At 37.3% G+C, this 13,052-nt stretch overlaps 1 protein-coding gene across 1 annotated transcript in view; it reads right to left on the bottom strand.

Annotated features, from left to right (window-relative positions):
* The window catches only part of STK3 (serine/threonine kinase 3), a 339,257-nt gene that overhangs the window by 298,117 nt on the left and 28,088 nt on the right, over positions 1-13,052 (bottom strand). The window lies entirely within an intron of this gene.

The raw sequence follows: 13,052 nt of genomic DNA, 5'->3' as shown, positions 1-13,052 counted from the left end.
GAAAACTTGTAACTGAGAGTAGATTTAATTTGCATTTCTCTTATTATGAGTAAAGTTGAGCATCTTTTAATATAGTTACGAAACTAAACCATTGATTCATGTTCTTTGCTCATTTTTCTACTAGGTTTTTGGTCTTTTTTGTATCTTTATTTGAGTGAAATTAATCTTTGTTTAGGTTGCAAATATTTTCACTTGTATTTTGACTTTACTTATGACTTTTTAGTTTCATGGTCTATTTGACTGATACAAAGAAACGTCTTTGTTTTTTGTTTTTTGTTTGGGTTTTTTTTGCTTTTTTTAAAAAACCATCCACATATATGGCATGTGCAGGTATATGGAAGAAAGAGATCAGAGAGATTATGCATGGTGTTTTGACAGACAGAAAATAATTCAGTATGAATAAAGTTTCACCTATGGAAGACCAAAAATAATTCAGTATAAATAAAATAAAAGTTATGAGGACATAGAGGTAAGTAGGGTCAGGTTAAAAAGAGGCTTATAAGCCTTGTTAAGGAGCTCTATTTTTAAAAGTTCACTTCCCCTGAAATGCAGAGGAAGGATATTAAGTGAGTGACAGTAGAGAGATAAACTAGTTAGGAGCTGACTGAATATATGGCTGCATAGAATACAGTAGTGACAGTAACAATGGAGAGAAGATAAGCTACTCAAGATACTAAAGAGGCATAATCAACATGAAGTGGTTTTGATTAAATAGGGGGTAATGGGGGAAAAGAAAGACTTGACCATGTCTCTTAAGCCTTTGACTTAAGCAAATAAGTGAATGGTAATTTACTAAGCTAAACAACACCAGAAAAAATTTGGAGGAGAATATGATGAGTTTAAGTCCAACTCATCCACACGAAGATTTCTAGTAAGCAATTGTATATATGAATCCCAAAAGAGATCTGAGTTGCAAATATCATTTTTGGTGTCATCGGAACATAGAAGAAGCCTGAAGACATGAGAAGGTATAAAATCATCAAGAAAATATCTAAGAAGAAATAAGGGTCAAGGAGAAAACAGGACTCAGGAAAACACCAATATTTAAGAAATGAGGTCATGAAGGACAAGAAGGTAGTACTTGACCATGTCAAAAGATATTGAAAGTTCAAACAACTTAAAAGATTTAAAAGTGTCCTTTATAGAATTTCCACTTCTGACCACAGGAAGTAACAGGAATTATCTGTCTGCTGTAAACAACTAGGAAACACAACAAAATATACGAAACAATTATTTTCAGGTATTAGATATCAGAAATGAGATCCCTGAGAAAAGTTAAAAAAATAAAATAAGTCATACTATCACTCAGGCTTTAGATCAAGAGGATTCTCCAGACAGTAGCACTGGGGAAAAAGATCCCAAACAGAGCCCAGCAATTTTGCTGAGTTGAAACAGAGATAGGAGTGTAGGGAGGCAAGGCAAATAAAATTTGAATTATACAATACCCACAAGAAGAAAGCTATACAGAGAAAGTGGTCCAAAAATCTACCCAGGAGTTAGTTCCCTTGACTATTTAACTAAGTGCCAATCTGCGCATGCTTACAAAAAACACTCTACAAAACCCCCCAACAAAGTCAATTTACTAAGGGAAAATAATGACCAGGGAGCCATGAAAGAACACCTCCCAGAGGTCACACAAAGCTAAGGTTCTTTCCCACCAACAAAAGCTGAGAGAATTCTTACAATATGAAGGTCATTCAGTAGAGATCCCAGAACTTGTTTTAGAAAGGAGACTACATTACCAAAAAGTAAAGGATACTTTAGATTCTCCCAAAAGAAGCTTAAAAACATGCCTCAAAATCACTGGGTAAAACCACAAAGTAACTCAACTGCCTACCAGAACAAGACTGTAACTCCTTAAATAATTAAAACAAAATCCAGTGCTCAACAATGTAAAATTTACAACTTTAAGAACTCAATAAAGGACCGGCCTGGTGGCTCAGGCGGTTGGAGCTCCATGCTCCCAACAGTTCAATTTCCACATGGTTGCCGGTTGGACTCCTCGACTCCCGCAAGTAATAAGATTGTAACTAAGATTGAACACAGAACCTTGAGCTGAGCTACCTCTGAGCTCCCGGATGGCTCAGTTGGTTGGAGTGCGGGCTTTCAACCACAAGGTTGCCGGTTCGACTCCCGCAAAAGATGGTGGGCTGTGCCTCCTGCAACTAGCAACGGCAACTGGAACCTGGAGCTGAGCTGCGCCCTCCACAACTAAGACTGAAAGGAAAACAACTTGACTTAGAAAAAATCCTGGAAGTACACACTGTTCCCCAATGAAGTCCTGTTCCCCTTCCCCAAGGGAGGGGGAAAAAAAAGCAGATGGCGTCTGCTAAAAAAAAAACAAAAAACAACAACAACAAAAAAACTCAAAAAATTACTGAACTTGCAAAGAGGAGGAAAAAAAGGTGGTTAATCAAAATGGCGGCGTGAGGTGAGCCTCTGTAAATTCCCCTGGAATTTACAACTAATCGGACAACAATAATTCCACAGGGGACTCCCTGCACAGCAGACAGGCAAGACGAAGAGGCCCACTAAAGAATTCACCTCCAGGTGGGCGAACTGCGCGAGCAGGGGAGGAAAAAAGGGAGAAGCGCGGAGAGGGAGCCCTGCGGATGCAGGACGCAGACCTAGCTCAGTGCTCTGAGTTCGCTGTATCCCGGAACTACCGCAGCTGTGGGAGACGGAAGAACACGCACTGCTAGGGCTCCGATATGACCCACAGGGCTGAGGGGGCAGCATATAACACGGCTGAACCCAATCCTCACGGCAGAGACCTCGGAGCAAAGTCTGAGGTAAGAAGGCTGAAAACTGTGGTTTAAGCCCTCACTGCCGAGCAGAGAACGGAAGCCTTAGGCACTGAGACTAGCCGCCCCTTCCCTACCCTCCCAGAGCTCGCCCCACCCCCAACTGCCCGGTGCTAGAAGCAATGAAGTAGCAGTGTCAGATCAAAAAAACAGGATATTTGCTGTTCTGAGAACTGTGGACCACAGACACACATTCGCAGCCCAACTAGTTCCGGCAAAGGGGAGGGAGCTGTGGAAGCAGGACCAGCGGTAGTGGTGGTCGCTGCCATTGCTCTGGGCCACCTCTCACAACTCACCCTGCCACTGGCCCCACCTATCTGGGCGGATCCCTGCAGGAGTAAACAAAACTGTTGAAACATACGGGCTCTGAATCGGGTGCAAAAAGAGCTTTGGAACTTCAAAAGCTCTCCGTACCTCCACAGGGACGTGGCACCCTATTACCCAGGTGAACTGTTAAAAGAGGAGAGGTCCGTCTCTCAGGGAATCCCCCCATTGTGTGAGAAGCTGGAAAAGTGCAGAGAAAACATAGCACTACTGTGTCAGAGAGAAAAATAAGGCTGCAGTCGGAGAGAAAATAAAACATTCTACAAACAAGTATTGGAAAACAAAAAAAAGACCTCTTCCTATCAACCTGTTGCAGAAGCCACTCCTGTAGATGTCTAGGAAGAGAAATAATAAATCAATAATTGCCATGAATAACCAAGGCAACAAGACAGATCAGAAAGAAAGTGAAAAATCTCCAGAAAAGGAACTTAAAGACATGGAAATATGTGACGTAAATGATAGGGAATTCAAGATTGCAGTTCTAAAAAACCTCAAAGAGATGCAAAAAAACACAGAAAGGCAATTTAATGAACTCAGAAACGCAATCAAAGAACAACATGAGCATTTTACGAAAGAGACTGAAATTTAAAAAAAAAACCAAATGGAATTTCTGGAGATTAAGAACTCGATAGAAGAAATTAAGAATGAAATAACCAGCTTAGGTACTAGAGTTGACCAAATGGAGGAAAGAATCAGTGACATCGAAGATAGGAACCTGAAAATTACACAGATGGAAGAAGAAACAGACTTGAGACTTAAAAAAAATGAAAGGACTCTACAAGAACTTAATGACTCCATCAGAAAAAGCAATATAAGAATAATGGGCATACCAGAAGGAGAAGAAAGAGAGAAGGGAACAGAGAATATACTCAAAAAAATTGTTAATGAGAACTTCCCACATTTGTGGACAGAACTGGATCCTCGAATTCAAGAATCAAATAGAACACCTGATTACCTCAATCCCAACAGGCCTTCTCCAAGGCACATTGTATTGAAGCTGTCTAAAATTAACAACAAAGAAAGAATCCTCAAGGCAGCCAGGGAAAAGAAGACGGTAACCTACAAAGGAAAGCCCATTAGATTATCATCAGATTTTTCAGCAGAAACTCTACAAGCCAGGAGGGAGAGGAACCAAATATTCAAACTATTGAAAGAGAGAAAACATGAGCCAAGAATAATATATCCAGCAAAGATATCCTTTAGATGTGAAGGAGGAATAAAGACCTTTCCAGACACACAGAAGCTGAGGGAATTTTCTAATACTCAACCTGCACTACAAGAAATACTAAAGGAGGCTATTTGACCACCATCAACACGGACAATTTGTGGCAACCGAAACATAAAAAGGGGGAGCATAAAGGCCTGAACCGGAATATGGGAATGGAGAAAGTAAGCTTGCTGAAGAAAACGGAACACTCTAAATATCAAACTTTCTTTTACGTGATCTTAAGGGTAACCACTCAAAAAAAATCCAGAACTGAAATATATACTGTAATAAAAGAAGAAACAGAGGGAAACATCATAGAATACCACCACACGGAAATAATAGACAACAAAAAGGCAAAGAAACAATGGAGACACAGCCTTACCAGAAAACTAAAGATAATATGACAGGAAATCCTCACGTATCAATAATCACCCTAAATGTAAATGGACTGAACTCACCAATAAAAAGGCACAGAGTAGCAGATTGGATCAAAAAACTAAACCCAACCATATGCTGTCTCCAAGAGACACATCTCAGATACAAGGACAAGCATAGACTCAAAGTGAAAGGGTGGAAACTGACATTCCAAGCCAATGGTACCCAGAGAAAATCAGGTGTAGCCATAATGATATCAGATAAAACAGACTTCAGGGTGAAAAAGATAACAAGAGACAAAAATGGACATTTCATAATGGTAAAGGGAACTATACAACAAGAAGACATAACAGTCATCAATATTTATGCTCCCAATCAGGGAGCACCAAAATATACCAAGCAACTACTAACAAAACTAAAGGGAGAAATTGACCAAAACACAATTAAACTAGGGGACTTAAATACATCATTGACAGCTATGGATAGATCATCCAAACAGAAAATAAATAACGAAATAGCAGCCCTAAATGACACATTAGATGAAATGGACATCATTGACATGTATAGAGCACTTCATCCTAAAACAACAGACTATACATTCTTTTCGAGTGTACATGGAACATTCTCAAGGATAGACCATATATTGGGACATAAAAGCAGCCTCAGCAAATTTAAGAAGATTGAAATCATACCAAGCATATTCTCTGATCACAAGGCTTTGAAACTGGATATCAACTGCGAAAAGAAAGCAGGAAAAAACACAAATACTAAGAGATTAAACCACATACTTTTAAAGAACGACTGGGTCAAAGAAAAAATTAGAGGAGAGATCAAAAGATACATAGAAACAAATGACAATGAAAATACATCCTACCAAAATTTTTGGAATGCAGAGAAAGCAGTTTTAAGAGGGAAATTTATATCATTACAGGCCTATCTCAAGAAACAAGAAAAATCCCAAATAAATAACCTCATGTTACACCTCAAAGAACTAGAAAAAGAAGAACAAGTGAAACCCAAGGTCAGCAGAAGAAAGGAAATAACAAAAATCAGAGCAGAGCTCAATGAAATAGAGAACAAAAACACAATAGAAAAAATAAATGTGACAAAGAGCTGGTTCTTTGAAAAAATTAATAAAATCAACAAACCCTTGGCTAGACTAACTAAGATAAAAAGAGAGAACACACTAATTAACAAAATCAGAAATGTGAAACGAGAAGTTATCACGGACACCACAGAAATACAAAAGATCATCCAAGGATACTACGAAGGACTATATATCACCAAATTCAATAACCTAGAAGAAATGGACAAGTTCTTAGAAACATATAGCCTTCCAAGGCTGAACCATGAAGAACTGGAAAATATAAACAGGCTGATCACCAGTAACGAAATTGAATCAGTCATCAAAAACCTTCCCAAAAGTAAAAGTCCGGGACCAGATGGCTTCACTAGTGAATTCTTCCAAACCTTCAAACAGGATCTAATACCAATCCTGCTCAAACTCTTCCAAAAAATTGAAGAAGAGTCAGTACTCCCTAACTCATTTTATGAAGCCAACATTACCCTGATACCAAAACCTGGAAAGAACAACACAAAAAAAGAAAACTACAGACCTATATCTCTGATGAATACTGATGCAAAAATCCTAAACAAAATTCTAGTAAATCGAATACAACAATACATTAAAAAGATTATTCATCATGACCAAGTGGGGTTCATCCCTGGGGCACAAGGATGGTTCAACATCCGCAAATCCATCAATATGATACATCACATAAACAAAATAAAGGACAAAAATCATATGATTATATCAATTGATGCAGAAAAAGCATTTGACAAGATACAACATCCATTTATGATTAAAACACTTAATAAAATAGGTATAGAAGGAAAATAACTTCACATAATAAAGGCCATCTATGACAAGCCTTCAGCTAATCTCATAATTAATGGTGAAAAACTGAAGTCCTTTGCTCTACGTTCAGGAACACGACAGTGCTGTCCCCTATCACCTCTGCTTTTCAACATAGTGTTGGAAGTCCTTGCCAGAGCAATCAGGCAAGAGAAAGAAATAAAAAGCATCCAATTTGGGAATGAAGAAGTTAAAATATCACTCTTTGCAGATGACATGATGCTATATATAGAAAACCCTAAAGACTCCATCAAAAAGCTGTTAGAAACAATCAGTGAATACAGTAAAGTTGCTGGCTACAAAGTCAACGTACAAAAGTCCACTGCATTCCTACATACTAACAATGAAATCTCAGAAAAAGAAATAAAAAAAACCAAGTCCCTTTGCAATTGCAGCAAAAAGAATAAAATACCTAGGAATAAACTTAACCTAGAATGTGAAGGATTCATATGCTGAAAACTGTAAGACATTTTTGAAAGAAACTGAAGATGACACAAAGAAATGGAAAGACATCCCATGCTCAAGGACTGGAAGAATCAACATAGTTAAATGGCCATATTACCCAAAGCAATATACAGATTTAATGCAATCCCCATCAAAATCCCAATGGCATTTTTTAAAGAAATAGAACAAAAAATCATCAGATTTGTTTGGAACCACAAAAGACCCCAAATAGCCAAAGCAATCTTAAGAAAAAAGAACAATGCTGGAGGTATCACACTGCCTGACTTTAGCTTGTACTACAGGGCTACAATAATCAAAACAGCATGGTATTGGCAGAAAAACAGACACATAGACCAACGGAATAGAATTGAGAACCCAGAAATAAAACCACATAAATATGGACAAATAATTTTTGACAAAGAAGCTAAAAACATACAATGGAGGAAAGACAGCCTCTTCAATAAATTGTGCTGGGAGAATTGGATAGCCATATGAAAAAGAATGAAACTGGACTGTTATCTGTCACCATGTACCAAAATTAATTCAAAATGGATCAAAGACTTAAGCAAAAGACCTGACACAATAACTTGCATTGAAGAAAACATAGGTACTAAACTTATGGACCTTGGGTTCAAAGAGCATTTTATGAATTTGACTCCAAAGGCAAGGGAAGTTAAAGCTAAAATAAACAAATGGGACTATATGAAACTTAAAAGTTTCTGCACAGCAAAAGAAACCATCGACAAAATAAAGAGGTAACCGACTGAATGGGAGAAGATTTTTGCAAACAGTTCCTCTGATAAGGGTCTAATATCCAAAATATACAAGGAACTCATGAAACTCAACAACAAAAAAACAAACAACCCAATTGAAAAATGGACAGAGGAGCTGAAGAGACATTTCTCCAAAGAGGACTTACAAATGGCAAATAGACATATGAAAAAATGCTCAACATCACTAATCATCAGAAAAATGCAAATAAAAACCACAATGAGATATCACCTCACCCCAGTCAGAAAGGCTATCATCAACAAGACAAATAGCAACAAGTGTTGGAGAGACTGTGGAGAAAAAGGAACCCTGAAACACTGTTGGTGGGAATGCAGACTGGTGCAGCCGCTATGGAAGGCAGTGTGGAGGTTCCTCAAAAAATTACAAATAGAATTACCATATGACCCAGCAATCCCTCTCCTGGGTATCTACCCAAAGAAATTGAAATCATTTATACATAAAGACACGTGTGCTCCAATGTTCATTGCAGCTTTGCTTACGGTGGCCAAGACATGGAAACAACCAAAATGTCCTTCGATAGATGAATGGATAAAGAAGTTGTGATATATATACACAATGGAATACTATTCGGCGTTAAGGAAAGATGATATAGGAACATTTGTGACAACATGGATGGATCTTGAGAGTATAATGCTAAGCGAAATAATTCAGACAGAAAAAGCAGAGAACCCTATGATTTCACTGATATGTGGTATACAAACCAAAAACAACAAAGGAACAAGACAAACAAATGAGAAACAAAAACTCATAGACACAGACAATAGTTTAGTGGTTACCAGAGGGTAAGGGCGGTGTGGGGAGTGAGATGAGGGTAAGGGGGATCAAATATATGGTGATGGAAGGAGAACTGACTCTGGGTGATGAACACACAATGGGGATTTATAGATGATGTAATACAGAATTGTACACCTGAAATTATGTAATTTCATTAACAATTGTCACCCCAATAAATAAATTTTTAAAAAAATAAAAAATAAAAAATAAAAATAAAAATAAATAAATAAATATTCTCCAAAAAAAAAGTCAAAATAGACAAAGAACTAAGACATGGCAGAATTAACAGAAAATACAGTTGACTCTTGAACAACATGGGGTTTAGGGGCACCAACAGCTGTGCTATCAAAAACCTGCATATAACTTGTCAGTCTTCCACATATGCAGATTCCCAACTACTTATGGAGAATACAGTTGCTCCTTGAACAACAACAGTTTGAACTATGCAGATCCTCTTATACAGTGATTTTTTTTATTCCACATATAAGTGGACCCACACAGTTCAAACCCATATTGTTCAATGGTCAACTATATCTTATAAAAAGAAATTATAAATATGTCCCATGTACTCACAGACGTAAAGGAAATGGAAGTTAGAGGGCGGAAAAGAGCTAAATGGAAATTTTAGAGATAAAAAATAAAGAATCTGAAATAAAATTTTCATTGGATAGGATTTGAGCAGATTAGACGTGCAGCAGAAAAAGATAAAGAACTTGAAAAAAATGTTAAATAAAAGAAAAAATGTCTAAGACTCACATGAAAATGAAGGATAGATATGTAGACAGACAGATATAGATCCACAGATCGATCAATCGATCGATAGATAGATAGATAGATAGTAGATAGATAGACAGATAGACAGACAGACAGATAAGCAGACAAATAGGAGGATAATGGCCAAACATATTCAATGAAAAAAGACAAAGCTTTTCCTTAAAGTTCAGGAACAAGGCAAGGAAGCCAACTCTCGCCAATTCTATTCAATATAGTACTGAAAGTCCAAGCAGAGCAATTAGACAAGAAACAGAAATAAAAGGCAACAAAGAATTGGAAAAGAAGTAAAATTATCTCTGTTCACAGACAACATGATCTCAGATGTTGAAAATTTAAAGATTCCACCAAAAAAGAAAAAAACTCTTATAACTAGTAAATTTCAGGATGCAAAATTCACACACAAAAATCAGTTGCACCTCTAAACATCAACAATGACTGATACTAAAATGAATTAAGAAAACAATCCCATTTGTTACAGTATAAGAAAGGATAAAGTACTTAGGAACTTAACCAAGAAGTTGAAAGACTTATACACTAAATCACTGCTTAAAAAAAAACAAATAAGATACAAATAAATAGAAAGATATCATGTGTTCATGGGTTGGTTTAAAGACTTAATATAGTCTAAATGTCTATATACCCAGAACAATCTACAGATTCAATGCAATCTCTACTAAATCCCAATGACATTTTTTTGCAGAAATAGAAAAATAAAATCCTAAAAAAATATATAATGGGAGAAAAGATTTGCAAATCATATATTTAATAAGAGGATAATGTCCAGAATAAGGAACTTTTACAACTCAACAATAACAACAAACCCAATTAAAAATGTGCAAAGGAGTGGCCAGATGGCTCAGCTGGTTAGAGTGCGAGCTTTTAACAACAAGGTTGCCAGTTCAATTCCTGCATGGGATGGTGGTCTGAGCCCCCTGCAACTAAAGATTGAAAACGGTGACTGGACTTGGAGCTGAGCTGCACCCTCCACAATCAGATTGTAAGACAACAACTTGGAGCTGATGGGCCCTGGAAGAAACACACTGTTCCCCAATAGTCCCCAATAAAATTAAAAAAATTAAAACTGGGCAAAGGACTTGAGTAGACAATTCTCAAAAAAGGAAACACAAATGGTCTACAAGTATATGAAAAGATGCTTAACGTCACTAGTAATTAAAGGAATGCAAATCAAAACCACAATGAGATATCATCTCAAACCCATTAGGATGGACACTATCAAAAAGAACAGAAAATAATAAGCATTGATGATGTGGAGATACTGGAACTCTTGTCCATTGTTGGTGGGATATAAAATGGCATAGCCATTATGGAAAACAATATGGAGTTTCCTCAAAAATTAAAAATAGAATTATCATATGATCCAGCAATCCCCCTTCTGGGTATAGGTACAAAAGAATTTAGAGCAACCTCGCTAAGAGATATCTGCACATCTATGTTCAGCAAAGTGTTATTCAAAATAGCCAAGAGGTGGAAGCAATCCAAATGTCCATCAACAGATGAACAGAGAACCAAAACATGGTATATATGTAGAATGGAATATTATACAGCTTTTAAAAATAAGGAAATAGTGTTCCGTGCTACACATGGATGAACCATGAGGACATTGTGTTAAGCAAAATAAGTCAATCACAAAAGGACAAATACTATATGATTCCACTCATATGAAGAATCTAAACAGTCAAAATCATAAATACAGAAAGTGGAAAGATGGTTGCCAAGGGATGGAGGAGGGAGAAGGGAAAATTAGTGTTTAGTGAGTATGGAGTTGCAATGTTGCAAGTTGAAAAAGTCTAGATACCTGTTGCTCAACAATGTGAACATTCTTAACACTACTGAACTTAAGAATTACTAAGATGATAAATGTGTTTTTACAACAATTTTAAAAAACATTCAAACAGAAAAAAGAAAACTTTCCCATTTTTCATTTATTAAAAACAATTCACTGTTTATACAAAAAAATAATGACATAATGCGGGGTTAATAACATATGTACAAGTAAAACACAGGACAAAACAGCACAAAGGCAGGGGGCATAAAACGGAAGTGTACTCTTGTTAGGGCCTTATACAATATGTGAAGCGGTATAAAATTATTTGAAGAAAGATTTTAATAAGTTAAAGATTCATATTGTAAACCTTAGAAGAGTAACTACAAATAGAAAACAGTGAGATATAACTAATATATCAACAATGAAGATAAAATGGAATAAAAATTACTCAAATGACCCAAAAAGGGCCCAGGGGGCAAAAAATAGATGGTGACAAATAGAAAAAAATAGCAAAATTGTAGATTTAAACTAAACCATATCAGAAGACCCCCTACTTCTGGCTATTGTGGTGTGAAGAGACTGGCAAATCATCCTCAAAAACACTGGACAATATTATCAAAATCAACCATTTCGTGCCTCAAGAAATTGACACAAAAGGAGCCAACATTTATTCTTGAAATCCTGCTCTGAGTTTGAGTAATAATGCCAGGACTCTGTGGCATTCCAGCCTAGGGCTGCTACCATCACCCATGCCCCAATTCCATCAGTAGAGAAACTGTAGTTTTATTAGGACAAGGCTGAATACAAAAAATAGCAGCTTTGCTGCCAGAAAAGATGGGCTCAATTTGGGACATGAATTGAAAACTGGTGGCTTTATCAGCTAAAAGTGTTTATTACCGAATAGTAAAACAATTGTTACACTCACAGCTTTGACAGCAAAGCTTGGGCAATAGACAAACCAGCCAGAAATTTAACAGGGAGATTCTGAAAACGAGAGAGCCACAGAAAAAGCAAGATGAACTCTCCACATCAGTGGCTGACTGGGAAACTATGCACATGAACAGAGAAGACCCAACAAAATCCAGTGAAAAGTAAAAGCCAAAAGAGACTTAAGAACTAACTACAGCTTTGAATATGCTCCCCAACCTACACATAGATATATCAGCAGAAAGTGGAAAGTCATACGGGCTCAAGGTATTTGAGGAAAACCTCAGCCTAAATCACTGGCTGACCACTAAGCTATACAAATACAGAGGCAATCCCAAGGAATCCTTGTTAGGAAATAAAAGCAGAGGCATCAGCAGCCAAACACTTCTGGGAGATACGGGGTGTGATCAAAAGATATGGTGAATGCTTAAATTTTTCAAAAATTATTACAGTAAAAGACATATTCCCATTTATCCCCCTCAAAATATTCCTCCTCACTTTGAACACACTTATCCCATCATTCCTGCCACTTTCTGAAGCAGCTCTGGAAGTCCTCTTTCGTGAGTGTCTTTAGTTGCGCTGTCCTGGCTGCCTCGATAGCCTGAATAATTTTGACTTTGGAGAAGAGACAGAAGTCGCCCGGTGCCAGATCTGGTAAATAAGGTGGATGAGGACACACCGTAATGTTTCTGGTTTTTTTGTTTTGTTTTTTTTAATTGGGGAATATTTGGGGAACAATGTGTTCTTCCAGGATGCCAAGTCGTTGTTTTTTCAATCCAGTTGTGGGGGGCACAGATCAACTCCAAGTCAAGTTGTTGTTTTTTCAATCTAGCGGTACAGGGCACGGCTCACTTGTCCATGTAGGAATAGAACCAGCGACCTTGGTGTCATGAGCACCGCGCTCCAACCACTGAGCCAACTGGTCGCCCA

Source organism: Rhinolophus hipposideros, assembly GCF_964194185.1.
Source record: "Rhinolophus hipposideros genome assembly, chromosome: 13".
Classification (NCBI taxonomy): Eukaryota; Metazoa; Chordata; class Mammalia; order Chiroptera; family Rhinolophidae; genus Rhinolophus; species Rhinolophus hipposideros.
Note: the sequence above shows the minus strand (reverse complement) of the source record. Positions and strands in the feature narration are given on the sequence as shown.